Genomic DNA, 16,376 nt, shown 5'->3' on the forward strand with positions numbered 1-16,376 from the left:
CCTGGCTTCCAGGGAGTTCTGCATTAGGGAGCTGGAGTTGTCGGGCCCCGGTCTGGAAGCCTCCAAATAACGTTCATCTGGGCCAGGCCCCGGAAGCAGGTCTGGGTCAGAGGCACAGGCCGACGACTTCCGAACGTCTGAAGGAAGATCGACACAGAAAGGGATTAAAACGGTGATTGGTGGGCTAAGACGTGGAAGGGAGGTTAGAGGGCGGAAAATAGCTCACGGAGAAATTTAGCACAATAGAAATGAGGGGCCCTATTAATAATGAGATCAATGGTAAATGTGGACTAAGCCGAGAAATGTGCTCGGGCCAGCTCGCGTTCCAACGGCATCACGCATCCGTGGGAGCCTGGGGCTGCCTTAATTCTTCTGAGTCTCCCTTTATCTTCAGTTGGAGAGGGTAAGGCAACGTGTAACTCACAAGGTACTTGTACAGATTAAGGAGAAAATATACTTGGAGGCACCTAGACTCACTGGCACACACTAGGGGCTCAGTAAGTCGTATTTCCTTTCCAACAGTGAGAACTAAAAATGGAATAATCTGCCTCCGTGGGTGGGAGACACCCCACTGGGGCCTCAGATAGCCTCGTGGTGGGCTAAGGCATGAGAAGGATACTGTGATACGGCCCCTCCCCCCAGCGCGATGGCACAAGGACAGTGCAGGGGAGAATCCCTGCCCAAGGGCTGGGGGATCGCTCCGGGCTCTCGCGGGCAGCAGGGGGGCTTCTGCAGCCCTCTTGTCGTCTGCCTCCTGCCTGATAAGGACGTTCACTGTGTTGAGGACTCGGCTTGAAATCCGCCACACTAAACAGAGGGATGGTGGGCGCGGTGGTCGGAGTGGGGCATGTTTCCTGTGGTTAGGATCCTGGTCAAGGGAGGGGCAGACGTGGGGGACCTTCCCTGACCTTCCATCACAGCCGATAGCAAAGCATGCGAACCGGGTCCTGCCCTGATGCCAAACCCCTGCTTTCTATTTGGGGAGGAAGATCTATTCCCATCAAAAGTCAACAGCAGTAGGGGACGACTTATGATTGAGCAGCATCAGGTAAGAAGTCTGAGTGGTGAGGTTACTGGGGCCGGGGGTGGGGGGCTCTGGAGGGGGTACAGGGATGGGACCGCCAACACCCGCTGTGTGTGCTCCCCGCTTCCGTTGACGCCACAGGAGCCCAAGACAGCACGTCGGACAGGTCGGGAGCGCTGAAAACTTTGGCTTGACCGCGGCCACTGGAAGGGGTGACGGTCCTCCTGCTGACTGTCACCTGCTGAGCACCAGCCACGCAGCACGAGCTGTGCTAGGGGCTTGACACACACACGCTCAGCCATTTCCCTGAGGAAATGGACACAAGACGAAGAAGCGGATGGCTCGGTGCAGCGGGCCAGCAAGGGGTTCTGGGACAGAAGCACAACTCCCCGTTCTCCAGCCCCCCCTCCGGCTGCCACGTGGTGGAGACTTCCTCACGTTTTCTAGGTCCGGGGAGCAACCTCCCCATGGGGGGGTCAGCCATTCCCTCTGTTGCTCAGCATTTGCCCTTCCCTGAGTGGCGGACTTGGAGCCATTGGCCAGAAGCTGGTCCCCAGTAAGTGCTAATGGTCTGGAGGACTGTCTCATTCCACCCCCCCCCCCCCCCGCCCCCGTGGTCATGGTCAGTCCACAGTTTTCAGCGCTCCCAACCTGTCCAAGGCACTGTCCCGGGCTCCTGTGTGTCAACAGCACGATCGGCTGTTTCCGTGCCCAGCGGGTTCCTTGCAGGAAGGTGGGCAGTGGAGGCCGAGTGAGTGACTTCTGCAGAAATCCTGCAGGTGATTTGTGAATCTCAGAGGGCTCACAGGGCCCAGCGCCGGCCGCCTGCGCTCAGGGTTATCTCTCCTGGGCTCAGTTATGACGGCCAGTCGCTGTCGAGCCGACGGTTCTACACAGTAAGCGTGGGTGTCGGCCAAGCGAGACTGTCCCTGGTTCTTCAGGTCTTCCCATCTCTACCACGTCCTGTCTGCATCTTCTTTCATCTAAGGAGCAGGAAGTGTTAATGTCTGCTGATAGGTTCGGTTAAGTATGTGTGAGGTCCCTCCACTTTGTTGAACATTTATGGAGTGTCTGCTACTTGACAGGGGCCATGGGGGAAAGGAAAAGCTCTGAAGAGCTTGCAAAACACTAAGAGAAATAAAATTATTCATTATTCTGACATAAAGTAGAAGGCAGCTGAGTCCCTTATGAGGAATAAAGGTTAGGGACGTGGATCTCGGTTTCTTTGCAATGGAGGCCACACAAAGAAGCTGGGGGGGGGGGGCATTTAAACTGGATGCTGTGAGAATGGGAAGGGCTCTCCTGGAGGAAGGAACAGCATGGGCAAAGTGCAGAGGTGGACATGGGCCGGGGGTGTGGGGGACCCTTGGGCTGGTGCATTACGACAGTGTGGTGACAGCTCATGGGGGGCCTGGAAGAAAGACTGGGGTGTGGACTTCATTCTCTGAGCAAAGAGCAGGAACTGAAAGGTTTTGGTGACCGTTATGGGTTGCCTCGCGTGCCCCCAAAAGATATGTTGAAGCCCTAGCCCCTCAGTACCTCAGAATGTGACCCTGATTTGGAAATACGGTCTTTGTAGGTGTAATTAGTTACGATGAGGTCACGCGGAACCCGGGTGGGCCCCTGACCCAGTATGACTGGTGCCCTTATAAGAAGAAGAGAAGACACGGACATGAGGGGAGGTGGCCACATGACCATGGAGAAGGAGACTCCGGTGTTTCAGTTTCTGGCCAAGGAACGCCAAGCGTGTCTTAGCTCGCTCGGGCCGCTCTCATGAAACACCATAAACTGTGTGGCTTGTCCACAACAGAGGTTGATTTCCCACGGTTCTGGGGCTGGAAGTCCAAGACCGGGGTGCCAGCATGCTCAGGTGCTGGTGAGGGCCCTCTTCTGGCTGGCCCTGTCTCCTCGTGCATCCTTGCAGGGCAGAGAGAGAGTGAGCTAGCTGGCTGGCCTTGTCCCCTAAGGACACCGATCCTGTTCATGAGGGCGGTACCCCCAAGGCCCTGCCTCCAAATATCATCACACTCGGGCTAGGGGTTCAATGTGTGGATTTGAGGGGGACGTCAGTGCTCAGTCCACAGCACTGGGGATGGATGGCCAACCCCTGGAAGCCTGAAGAGGCAAGGAAGGATCCTCTGCTGCACGTTTCAGGGGGTCGTCGCACTGTTGACCTTCATTCTGGACTTCTTTCCCTCAGAACTGTGAAAGAATAAATTTGTGTCGTCTTATGCTCCCAGTTGGTGGCAGGGGGAGTCTGTTGGTGGCACTGATGGCCTGTTTGGCCTTGCTGTCTTAGCCCAGGGCCCCCTGGGCATGGGTTGCTCCTCAGCTCACTCCTGACCTCCAGAGTTGTGTGTGTGTGTGTGTGTGTGTGTGTCTGTGTATGTGTGTGGGGGTGCTGTTCACTGTTTCCACCCAAGCCCAGCTGAACCACCCAGTTCTGATGACGTTATGGGTCGGTGGTCAAAAGCTTGAATATATTTGTTGGTGTTGTTTTTGGGGAAAAGATACGGGCTTTGGGAAGAAAACGATATCGTATGAAGAAGAGAATTTAGGGGCAGAGTGCTAAAGTCCCTATGGGGGGAATGGGTGCTGAGGCCAGGGAGGAAGGGAAGGGGGAGGCACCTGTCAGTCAGGTGCAGGGACCGAGGATGCCATGGCCTGCGTGGGTCTGGTTGGGGAGAAATGCCGTGTGCTTCTGGCTTTACCTGGTTAAACTATCGTCTGTGTGGCTGTTTCTGCACACGCTAGGAAAAGCAAACAGGGCTGTGGGGCTGGCTTCAGCTGATGGCTGCAACCTGTTTGAACCTGGCTTGGCTGGCTTTGCGTGAGTCCAGGGCGGTAGCTGCATCTACTGAGAGAGCATTGACATGGCTTTCCCGTCGCCCACTGTGTCCTGTGCAGCTCTTCTCACTGCCAACACCGTCCCCCCGCCCAGCTCCTTCATCAGCCTGTTTGTTCAGAAGAGGTGAAAGAAAAAGTCACCCTTACTGGATACCGATAGACTGGCTGCCTGTGTCCTGCACACTGAGGACATTGTTCAAGACGGTGCCACCTCTGTAAAAATATTGGTTCTGTAGTGTTGCCAAGATTTCTGAGTTAGCTATCAACCGGCTCTCCTTGGGCAAACCCAATCTGCCTTCTGACAGGTTTAATCAGCGTGCAATCCCTTTAAGAAACTGCACACAGTATTTGTGTGCACACTTGCTCTGTGCCCTGCTTGCCACCGGCAGCCCCTGGGGTAGGGGTGACGTGACGCTGTGAACTTGGGGGCAGAAGTGGGCGATCAGAAAAGGCAAACAGAAAAGGGCGGGAGAGCTCTTGCTTGGACGGGCTGGGAGAGATGTCGTCTCCCAGAGATGCCGTACGGATGTGTCTTTAGAGAAGACCTTCAGCCAAAGATTAAAAGGAAAGGTGTCCCATCGCTGGAGGAGACCCACTGTTGGTGCTGGAACCTTTGGCGTGTAGATGCTGAGACCGTCATTAAGGAGGATTTTGAACCACAGGTATCTACTGGCCTGGAAGGGAAAACTTGGTGGTATTTCCTTTGATGCAATCACCTTGGAAGATGGAGTGTTGCAATTCTGAGGCTCTCAGCAAACTCCACAATCTGTTTTTGGTAAAATAATTTTATACAGGTACGGAGGTTGACAGGTAGAATTTCTCTGAGAGTGCGGTTATTTTAGCCATTAATCCACATGGGATTAGAAAAGATTGTTTTCAAGTTCTGAAAATAAATAAGGAGCTCAAAACGTAAGCAAACCTTCGGTTAACATTAAAACAAATGAAGCATGGACCAAAATTAGTAATAAAATATGCTGGACCTTTGAAGCAACTGATTTGATACTCAGCGTGGACAAAGGACAATAATTTGATAAAATTATCAGATACATTTCCACGCGCCTTTCCTGACTCTCTCGCAAGTGTCCTAAAAATGACTGTCTTGTATTACGGACTTACAGTAGGAAATTAATAGAGACACGTGTACTTGGGGCAGGGGGCTGGGAAGTTAGTGTTTGGGCCGCTCTTCTCTGCTCTTGACTTACTGAGTGACCGTGGCTGAAGCGATTAACTTCTTCGGGTCTCAGCTTCTCCATCTGTGAAAGAGGACTATTGAGTGTCAGCTGCCATACAAGGGAGTAAGACAAATGAGCCAGCACTTGGGAAGACAAATAAGGAAAAGGCTCAGAGACCTTCGGATGAAAAGCAGTAAGGGGAAGAACAAATGGTAACCCCCCCCAACCCCCCACCCCCCCATTCCCCATGCCTCTGATTCTGGCCCCTTCTCAGGACTGGTTGGTGCCTCATTATCTGTGGTGCCATGTTGATTTGGTCTGTGACTCAAAAATACTGAAAGCCGACATTAACTCTAGATAACGTAACTTGAGCCACGTGAAGGCCAGTGAACCCAGAAAAAGAAAACTATCAACCGTATTTTAAAAGGATGGCACACGATGTTTCCAGAACTGCTCATAAATTCCTGGTTTGTGGCAGCAAGAACACGTTTGAGAAATTAATGCTGGGGTATCTCGAGGCAGCTTTATAATCGTGTCAGATCTGCACGCTGTCCCCGATTGCTGAAACTCTTCATGGCTGATAAGGTGCTTGTTACAGAAAATGGGAACTAAATTCATAGTCAGCTTCTGTAGAGCCAATTTACATGTTGTGCTGCTGGAGCTGAGAAGGAAAGGAAATGTGCTTGAAGCCAAAATTGGCTTTGTGGCTCTGGTTGCCTCGGCTCAGCACCACCTGCCTCCAATCAAACTGTCCAATTACAGGAAACAATTGTTTTCTTGCTTTCTGGGAAGTGAAGAAATTCATCCAGTAAAGGTCTGATTTCTAAATGTTTCTCCCCCTTCCCCACCAACCCCCCCCCCCGCCGCCCCTTAAAAAGAAAAAAGAGCAGGAAAAAAAACAAAAAAACAAAAACAAAAATCCAAAACATCAACACTGTTTTGGGGGAGAAAATGTTTCTTTAGCAAATTGCTTTCCAAGCTCAAAAATCAGGACGATGCAGTCCATGCATTTTGGTGTTATTGACCAGACACCTGATCTATAATTACCTCGTATAATAACGTTATTAGCCATTCAGAAGAAAGAGTCTCCCTTTTAAGACGTGAGGCAGTAATTAAAGGCTGTGAATTTTGCAGGTGAAATCTTGCAGAAAGTGCAGTTTTAAAGTCAAAGAATTTAGTGATCCACCTCTGGTTAATTAAACTTTCTTCTCAAAATAAAATCTTGTATTTGAAACAATGAAATCGGTGGCAATGATACTATTTATCTCCGAGCCCAAGCCTCGTTTCTTTAAGCTCTGATTTGACTTGCTAAAGCTTACTTCTCTGAAATGGTTGAGGACTTGAAGGAGAAGAGACCATCGGATGCATGTAGATGATATTGAGCATACACAGAGCACGGATGTAATTACAGAGCATGGGTTCCTCTGGCAGGTGACATTTTAATGGAACTAACAAGCAAACGTCACTTGATATGTTTCTATGTCATCTCCTGAGTTTTGCTTTTTTTAAAAAATAAAAACAGAACTTCTCAATATTTCATGATCCGGTTAAAATGTGACCTCACGAAAACCCCTTATAGGTACCTTTTCATATTCGAAAGCATTTTTATCTTTCTGAGACTACCTCCCCAAAGCTGACTTATACATTGGATTTGTGCCACATCTGGGATGCCCCGAAGTTATTTCGAGGGAATAATCCCACTCCACGCCATGAGTTCTCCTGTGCTTGGGACATTGGCTCCTAAGTATTCCTGTTTTCCTCCTCCAGGAAGCCCCCCGGTCTGATCAGCTCTCAAGTTTGTCCCTGGTCAGCCCTGGTTTGGCCTCCGTCCCGGGCGGTGGTTTCAGACCTGCCCTGCAGACCAGTCCCCTGGGAATATGAACTTGTTGAGGACCAGCCTACCTTTTCCATTCAGAAAAAAACGAATAGGTGGATGGTTTCCTCCTCTTTTTCTGGGTATTTCCTCTGAGGTCCCTTAGAGCCGTTTCCTTCTCACCGGGAGTCCATCCTTAACACCTTTTCCTTTCATTCCAAACACTGCCTGGGGACCTTGTGCCCTTTCGTGAGCCCACTATACCTTGTGGCCCCCAAACAGCCAGGCAGAGGTCTTGGGGGGGGGGGGGGCCAAGCATACAGGCTCTAGAGCCTGACCTCAGGGTGGGTGCAATCACCTGAGTCTTTGTTTTCTTACCTCATCGGGGGTGGGATCCCGGCAAGGTCAAATCGCTCTACAGACCTCGGCTCTGCTCATGGGTCATGGCTCTGAGGTCTCGGCTGCCTGCAGGCCCACCTCTGCCACCAGCTTCACGCGGCCCAGGGACCTCCCCCATGGCGGGCAGGACCTGCTGCTTGCTCCTGTCAGAGCCACTGGGAGGTAAGTTTCTCTGGGGCCGGGGCTGAGTGTTACTGAGCCTCGTTTCCCTCTTGTCTAGAAGGCTCTCAGGAAATCTTCACTGAGTGGATGTTTTAACAACAGAGTCTGTCTCGTCCTGCACGATGCTCTTTATCCACAAGAATGAGTTTCGGGTACTGAAAATCTACCGCTCCACGGTGATCTGGTGACTCAGGGGCTAATTGTGGGCATGGGGGCTTTCCAGCAACCTAGTTAGATGAAACCACATAGCAACCTTCCCACCCCACGGGGTGACCTATTTCTCAATTTCTGTAGTCTCAACATCCATTGCCGCAGGAATCTGATGAGGCGGGGCCCTTTCGCCGCCGGTGTTTGATGAGAAAAGGGAATTGAAATGGAGGTGATTGATTTGGACCTTGAGACGCTGATAGGAAGTCATCCCGTTCTTTACCGACCGTGGGAGCTGCTCTGTGTAACGGAGGCTTCCCGTGACCCCTACTAGGCCTCCCGGGTCTAATCTGTCCCCACGGGGCGAGCGGGGTAGGAAGGCTGCCTGGTCTTACCGAGCAAGAGACTGATTGTCTGGGCTCTCGTAGCCTCTCTGAGTGAGTTTCCCAATTAGAATGAAAAATCTCTAACAATTCTGTTTCCACCCAGATCCTCATTTTGCTTCATAGAGCTGAAGTGAAAATTGAACTCTGTGAGTCTTGCCTGATGGCGTTCATCTATGAGGCAATCGGGCTGGTGCGTGGAGGTCCTCTGGGCCGCTGGGCAGAGGTTCCTTCCTCCCCACGCCCAGCGGGACCCAGAGGGGGGCAGAAGCCGGCCGTGTTCTCTCTGCCTGCTTAGCGGTACGCAGCAGGGGAGATAGGTTTCTTTTTCTCCCTTGTCCCGTCGGCTAACTCTTACCATATTAAAGTGCCCCCCCACCATGTATCCTTCCCTGACGATCCCCACTCCTCCCCAAAGTACGTGGCCCAGATCTCACCCCTGTGACCTCCCTCGTGCCCTGGATCTCCCCAGCGGGGAAACTCCTCACATTGGGTGTGGCTCACTCAGCCTGCCACCCGCCTGGCAACTCCTGGAGGGCAGGAAGTGGGTCGCTGACCACTGACAGGGGCACAGCAAGAGGGACCACTCAGCACACATTTGTAAGGAATGAGAAAAGCGTGTGATAGTAATTAGCCCTCTGCCCGGTGGGCTATTAGAATCTTCCAAGGATTGAAAAAAGCACGCAGAAGCCCAGGCCCTACCCTGGGCCAATGGAATCAAAATCTCTGGTGCCGAGGCCTGGGCATCAGCATTTAAAAAGTTTCCGAGGGGGTTTCTGCTGTGAGGCTAACTCAAAATGGCAGAAGCCAGGCTTGGGTACCTGACTGCCTGGGCCTGTCCCTGGCTTCTCTGCCGACTGTGGTTTTCTCAGTTATAATGGGGAGGCCTGTGAGGTGAGGTTGCTGGTTTCTAAAGTACCTCGAAGAGACTAGGCATCCAGTGACCTTTAACCTCGTAGGCGGAAATGCTTGGCACGCTTGGGTGTAGGCCTATAAGCCTTGGAGTTAGGCAAGGCCTGGTTTGAGCAAGTTACCAAATATCTGAATCTGGGTAGGCCATTTGACTTCTCTGAGTCTCAGTTGTTTCTGTGTGAAATGGGGATAATAATATTGCCTGCATCACGGAGGCGTAAGGATGAAATGAGCTAAGACATTCTAGTAATAATGTTTGCTCGGTAGCTATTTATTATTGTTATTATTAGGTCATTGGATATGCAGGGGAAGAGCATAGGGTGAGTGCTGATTGAGTTTACAGAAGAAAACACAGGCAGATAATGCATACAAATTGTGTTAATTCGGACCTCCCTTCTAAACATCCCTCTTTAAGCCTTGAACTTTAAGGAAAAGCTGTGTGCTTTGATTTCTCACCTTCGTAGGTCAAAATCGATTAGACTTTGTCTCTATTATATAATGCTGGGTTTGTGAACCTTCCAATACATTTCTGGAGTGGAAATACATTTTCATCTGCTAATTTCTGTTAACAAGGCAACAAGCTTTCTTAAATAAACAATTATATTTTTAGGGAAGTGTAAATTAAAGCAGTATTCTTAATTTTGCTAAACTTGTCCTCCCTCTGACTGTAATTTACTCTGACGATCTCAGTGTTCTTGTAGTTGCTGAATTATGCCGCTCACAGCTAGCCCTGGGTCCTAGCTGTTAGAGCACTGTGATAGAGATTCTGTTTGGGACTGAGGCCTGTGGACTGGGAGGCAGAGTTTACAAGCTGGTAACTGAGCCCCTGGCAGCCCCCCGGCCCTTCATTCCCTACCAGGGTTACTGGAGGTAAGGACACCATGATCCAAAGGTCAGCAACTCAGCCTTCTAGTATGCGGATGAATGGGCGAATGCATTCCAGCCATGAAAAACCAGGGAAATGTTTCCAAATTATGGAGGAAAATTATGAACATTAATTCATAAAAATGATGGATATCAAACTGGCTCAAAAGCTGCTACCTGAGCGAGACCGTGAGGCTCCTCCCAGAGTGCCCCCCAAGTATTTCTGGCATTTCCCCAAAGTCCCCCCACAAACCAGGTCACTTGGGGTCACCGACGTCTCTGCCATCGAGGGCTGCCGCTTGCGAACAAATAAGCTGGCGTCTTACTGCTGTCATTGTCAGCTTCCAGAAGGCCACTGTCCAGGGCACAGTGCTACCTCCGGGGGTCTCCCCAAATCTCCGGGCCTCAGGGGGACAGCAGGTGCTGAGTTTCCTGCAGAGATGGATGAACAAGGCACATGTGCTGCCCGGTGTCTCCCCATGCATCCAGGGAGTAGTTCTGGGGTCCCCTTCCTTGGGGTGGCCCCCCAGGCTGGTCGGGGAAGGTACTTGCAGTCCTCCCCACACTGGACACCTTGTTACAGAGCACAGTCCCTGCGTGTGCACGGATGCAAACGGGTACAGATGTGTGAGTTCAGAGGAGGGAGTAATAGGTGAGGTCCTCACTTCGCCAGCTGAAAATTCCCAGGTACGTAAGTAAAATCCAAACCGATCTCATGAAGCAGCCGACAAAGGTAGCATGACGTGGTAATGCCTTCCTAGAGAGCAACTTGGCAATATTGATCAAGAGTCTTAAAAATGTTCACAGCCTTTTACTCAGCATTTTAACTCCTAGCAATTTCTTCCTAGGAACTCTTTCGATGTGTTCGTAAAGATCTATGTTTGAGGATTTCATTCTAAAATTTAATCTCACTGACATAGGTATAAAATTGGAAACTAACAACCTTAATGTCCAAAATAGAGGAATAGCTAAATATATTCTGATATGTACATATATATTTTAAAATATTTTGAAGCCATTAAAATCATATTGAAGAGTAGTTCAGGATATAGGAAGATGTTTATTCTGGAATGTTACGTTTAAGCTATTGCATATAGAATTATCAGTATAGTGTGAGCCAATCATGTAGAAGCATGTATATGTAGCATATATTTTTTATGTGTGTGTGTATGTGTGTGTGTGTATCATCATAAAAGGACTAGAAAGAATGCCACCAAGACACAGAGAGTGGCTATACCTGCGCAATGAGACAACTTAGAATTTTTTTTCTCTTTTATAAGTAGTCTGTTTTCGGGGCGCCTGGGTGGCTCAGTCGGTTAGGTGCCTGACTTCCGCTCAGGTCATGATCTCGAGGTTCATGGGTTCAAGCCCTGCGTCGGGCTCTGTGCTGACAGCTCCGATCCTGGAGCCTGCTTTGGATTCTGTGTCTCCCTCTTTCTCTGCCCCTCTCCCTCTCCCCCTCTGTCTTTCCCTCTCCCTCTCTCAAAGCTAAATAAACATTAAAAAAAAACTACTCTGTTTTCCCCTAATTTTCTCTACAGAACATGTATGACCCATCTCAGATGCTGCAGACTTTGCCTGGGACCTGTGTGAGTCTGAGCCCTGAGCCCGGGAGAGCCATCGTCCCTGTGGGGTCCTGCGGCTGGCAGACAGTAGCAGGTAAAGGCATGGGCTCTAGGTTCAGCTAAGTCCGTGCTGGCTTCCCAGCTCCGCTGCTTAAATACCTTCGGACTTGGATGGGTCTCCTCACCTCTAAAAACCTTAGTTTCCTTACCTGTCAAATGGGGATAACCATAGCACCTGCAGGATCATAAGGGAGATGATATATAACAGGGGCTTATTATTGTCCCTGCCATGTAATAGATGCCCTGTAACTGCTGTGTGTGTATGTGTGTGTGTGCAAGTGTGTGTGTATGTGTGTATGTGCACCTGTGTGGCTGGGTGTGTGTTTTCACCTGATAAATGGATCCACGGTCATTTTCACCGCTCTCTTCTTCGAGCTTTGCATGAATTTATGTAAGAGCTGTGTTGTGTGACCCCCTGGGCCCATGCCAGGTGGGGCAGGTGGGGGTCTCTTTGTGCTGAGGAAAAGAAGGGGGTCAGGGAAGGGTGCTCGCCATTCGCATGCGGACAGAACTGTTGTCGCCCTCTTCTCTCCACAGCGGAGTGGAGGAGGGCTACCTGTCCACCCTCCGTACCCACTCTCCTCCCAGCCATGCGCTTGGACCACGGCTTCCCTGGGCCAGACACACTTTGCTAGGCAGAAGAGCCCAAAACAGTTGCGAATGCCATTTCCCTCCCCCCAACAAGGAAATGATGCGCTTGAAAGGAAGCCGTGTAAGGAGTGGATGAGGTCCAGGTGTTTTCCTGGAAGCTCGGAACCTGCCGTGGCCCTGCCGTGGCCCTGCAGTGGCCCTGCCGTGGCCCTGCCGTGGCCCCTGCCCTCCCTTTGCCTCCGGTTCCCTCCTCTGGACTCGCCCTGCTCAGAAGCAGCCGTTCACGGACCTGACCATACCCCTTTCTGGAAAGCACTGCTGCGGCTGTTAGGTGAGCTGGCGGGAAGGCAGGGTGTTCTGGGCCCGGCTGCGATGCCAGCCGCGGAGGCCGTGATGGAGCTTCCGGGCCATCCTGGCAACGGGCGCGCGTACAGTTTACGGCGATCCCGTGCTCGCACCATGGGGGTGATGCCGGCGAGAACGACACGGCACGGGGCCAAACGCAAATTGTTTTAAAACGCACGAGCGAACTTGGTTCAGGTGGTGCCAGAGAATTCTCGATTTCAGCGGAGGGTGATTTTGTGCACGTTTACTGCTCTCATCCAATAAAAATGCAACTGCTCGTGGAGACATTGGGTTGCGGTTTTAGGAGACGCTGTCAAGGAAAGGCCACAAATTGAACCCAATTTGCCACACTGAGTTTGGTTGCTTTCTTCAAAGCGCCGTCAGCCCTTCAAATCCGCGAGCTTTCTTTTTCTCTGCGAAATGGTTACTCTGACCGTTTGGAATAATTTGAGTAAGCGACGCTCAACTTGAGCCACTCAAAGTGCCCGAGTGCCCTCAGGTGAGGCCTGTCAGGTGTGTGGTGTGGTTCCTGATCCCAAGGAGTTACAGAAAGACAGCCTCGAATGGCAGGGTGTTCACGGGAAAACGTGGCACGGGCCGTAGGTCCCACCAGGGGTCAGGGAACGAACGGCTGGGGTCACCCACCGTGTAAGCAACACCTGCTCCATCCCGAGCTGAATTCACAGTGTATGACCCGCGTAGCTGTAGAGAGGGGGTCACGCCAGGGTGCATCACGTCTGCACTTAGAAGGGTCCTGCCCGTGATCGAATGCTCCGTGTCACCGTTTTGAAACACTTGGTCACCAGAGGCCTAGAACTGTGTATTTGCATTTTGTGCCAAAGCCGTTTGCTTTTCTTTCTGGACACACAGCTCGACCCCATCGCTCACAGTCTCTTGCAGCCAGGAATGGCCACGTGACTAGGTTTAGCCAAAGGAATGTGAGTGCCGTTTGCGCGCCTGGCCCTCCCCCAACACGAGCTTGGTTCAGGGGGGTGCCAGAGAGTTCTGGAGCTCAGCGGAGGGTTACTTGTGCGCTTTCACAGCCGCCAGCCAGCCACGATGCAGCTGCTCACGGGGTCATTGGGTTGTGCTTCTAGAAGCTGCTGTCAAGGAAAGTAGACCAGGCTTCCCCCCCTGTGGCTCACTGGGCTGTGTCCCCCAGGGGGCTGTGGAAGCCCGCGCTGAGGCTGGCGTAGCCGCTGCTGGCCTGTGTCTGGGCGTCCGGATAACTGTGCGGAGCAGGAGGCCCCCTCCCTGTCCCGGGCACTCGGAGCTGCTCAGGACTCTCACCGGAGCAAAAAATAAATGTCTCTCGTCAAGAGACTCCAGACTCAGTTCTGTGTTTTCTGTAGCCCCACCTGCCGCGATGCTTCTTTTCAGAGGAAGGAAGTCTTTCTCAGAAGTCTCCCCGCGACTCCCTCCCCTTGGATTGTTGTTTGGAATTCAGCCTCGTGGCCGTCCCTACACCGATCCCCGTCCAGGGCAAGGGCCCTGCCACCATCCGCTTGGATAATCAGGACTTGCTCCTGGAAGGCCCGTGGCTCTGCACAGCTCAGCACAACTGGGCTTTGAACAGCGGGCAATGAGAGACACTTGCCAGTGGGAGAGCAGCCAAACAGTATTTGCCACAGGGCAGGAAAAGGAAGGCTGTGGGTTTTCTTTTTCCCAGCTTTATGGAGATAAAATCGACTTATAACATCGCATAAGCTTCAAGTGCACAAGGTGATGATCTGATCCACGTATGTGTCAGGAAACAGTTACCACAATAAGGTTAGTGAATACATCCATCACCTCACATAATCACATTTGTTTTGTGTGGTGAGAACATTAAAGATGTACTCTCTTAGCAACTTTCAAGTCTATGTGCTTTTTTTTTTTTTTTAGGAAACAACAAATATTCAGTTTTGATTTTCTTAGGTGAGAGAGTGACCATTTTATTTATTTATTTATTTATTTATTTATTTATTTATTTTGAGGTTTATTTATTTATTTTTGAGAGACAGAGCACCAGCAGTGGGGAGGGGCGGAGAGAGAGAGAGAGAGAGAGAGAGAGAGAGAGAGAGAATATCTCAAGCAGGCTCCACACTGTCAGCACAGAGCCCGACACGGGGCTCAAACTCACAGACCATGAGATCATGACCTGAGCCGAAATCAAGAGTCAGACACTTAACCGGCTGAGCCCCCCAGGTGCCCCTATTTATTTTTTTGAGTAACAGATCATCCTGTGTAAGTTCTCATGAACTGGGGGAGGGAGGTGAAAAAATGATACATGTTGCACTGGGGAAGAGAAACCTGCCCCGTGACCGTGACATTTCTCTGAAAATAAGAACGTTCCGTGTGGCTCTCCAACAATAACTTCTAGCGTAAGCCCTCCATTTTCCCACCTCGAATGGTCACAGTGCCACACAGGGACAAAGACTGCACAGAGCTCCCTGGGAGTTAGTTAAAATAGGCCACCGGGTCCAGGGTGGGGCCGCGGTGATTGAGTGCCTGTGGAGTTGCCTAAGCCGTCGGACAAATGACTCTCTGCTTTGGTCCCCTGGCCAGAACGGGGTGACGCCCCCCGCCCCCTGCTACCAGGGAGGCCGGAGAGCGAGGAGCATGTGGTTAAGACTGGCTTAGACCAATCACGGCCGTCACCCGGGCCTGTCCTACGGCTGCTCTGAACCGAAGTGGGATTCTTCCAGCAAGAAACAAGGAAGGAATGGACATCGACTAGGCAGCAAATCGTGTATGTCACGGTCTGCAAAGACGTCCGGGAGAGGTTTATAAAAACAGGACAAGTGAGGTTTAAAAAAAACATCGCCTGCCCAGGGGGTGGGAGGGTCTAGGTCTGGAATACTTCTTGATACAAGCAAAGCTGAGATCAAGGTGAAAACTGGAGCACAGCTGGAATCTGAGCTGATGCTGATGTCCAGCACGGAATCTAACATTCTTGCTGTTAGCGTTTGTCCTACTGTTAATCCCGTCCCTGTTATCTTTCTTGGGTGTCATTGAGTCTCTCTAGGACAGGCCGTGAGCGTGGCAGATGGCCTGTCCAGTCAGCTAGAGCGCTGGTGAGCAGGGCTTGACCTTCATATTTGAGCTCTTTAGGCCCGAGTGTAGCATTTCACGGGCATCCCCGTGGCCTTCCTTGTGGGCCTTCCTTCACTGTCTCTGCCTCCCTGGGTCACAGGAGCTCTGTGGAGCTCTGTCCCCTCGCCGTCCCCACCAGGTCTGAGCCTGGAGAGCAGCGCCGCCCAATAGACGTCCCAGGTGAGCCGCACCCCTAACTTCAAACTGTCTAGGAGCTGTGTTTTAAAAAGTAAAAAAGAAACCCGTGGAAATAAATTACAGACTGTATTTTAGTGGGCCCCGTATAATACAAATGTTGGTTCAATACCCAATCATAGAAAAATTATTAGTGCGCTACGTCTCCCTCTCTTCCAGCCCACGTCTTTCAAGTGTGGTTTGTAGCTCACACTTTACACGTGTCGGTGCAGACTAGCCACGTTTCAAGTGATCAGTAGCTGCACGTGGCTAGTAGCTACCGTGTCAGGGTGCAGTCGTAGAGGACACGCGCGGTTCCCTTCACCTCAACAGTAGGCCCTTAGTAAGTGCTGAAAGAACACGGGTGGCCACACTGTTGGGAATGGGTCTCGCTCAAACATAGATATTGGAGAGGTAGACCAGGAAGCCTTGGAGCAGTGTGGGTGGCAGTCAGGACCACGGACTCGTATACCCAGCCCTAGGTGTGGCGTTGTCATCGGGTGGGCCAGATCAACCCGTTCGGCCTCTTTATGGCAGAGAGTCACAGCCACATCTATCTTGCAAGCCGCGAAGAAGATCAAATGGGAAGGTGTACTCAAGCTGCGTGTGTAGTACCTGGCACGTAGGAAAGACGGGAGAGGCAGTCGCTGTATTATTTTAAACTAGATGTTCTGCGAGTCACGTGGACAGCTCGGGTTTTCGCGGCAGCAGTGTGGCTTGGCCGGAGCAGTGCCGATGTAAGGTAGGGTTTCTCCCTGCTTTGGGAATTATCCTGGGGAAACCTCAAAGCGGTTCTTCTAATTGTTTTTCTTTTTGGCCGGAGCCGCCAAAAGTCACATGCCA

At 51.3% G+C, this 16,376-nt stretch overlaps 1 long non-coding RNA gene across 5 annotated transcripts in view; it reads left to right on the top strand.

Moving 5' to 3' along the window:
• The window catches only part of LOC109268977 (uncharacterized), a 161,091-nt gene that overhangs the window by 68,229 nt on the left and 76,486 nt on the right, over positions 1 to 16,376 (top strand). For 2 of the 5 annotated variants that reach the window (XR_008418124.1, XR_008418123.1), the window contains exons 6-7: positions 11,265 to 11,382; positions 11,886 to 14,054. This is a non-coding gene — a long non-coding RNA (uncharacterized LOC109268977). The remainder of the gene's footprint in view (positions 1 to 11,264; positions 11,383 to 11,885; positions 14,055 to 16,376) is intronic. The other 3 variants (XR_008418125.1, XR_008418126.1, XR_008418127.1) reach the window with 3 other exon arrangements.

The sequence above is a fragment of the Panthera pardus genome, unplaced genomic scaffold, assembly GCF_024362965.1.
Source record: "Panthera pardus isolate Hobbes unplaced genomic scaffold, ASM2436296v1 HiC_scaffold_26, whole genome shotgun sequence".
In the NCBI taxonomy this organism is placed as follows: Eukaryota; Metazoa; Chordata; class Mammalia; order Carnivora; family Felidae; genus Panthera; species Panthera pardus.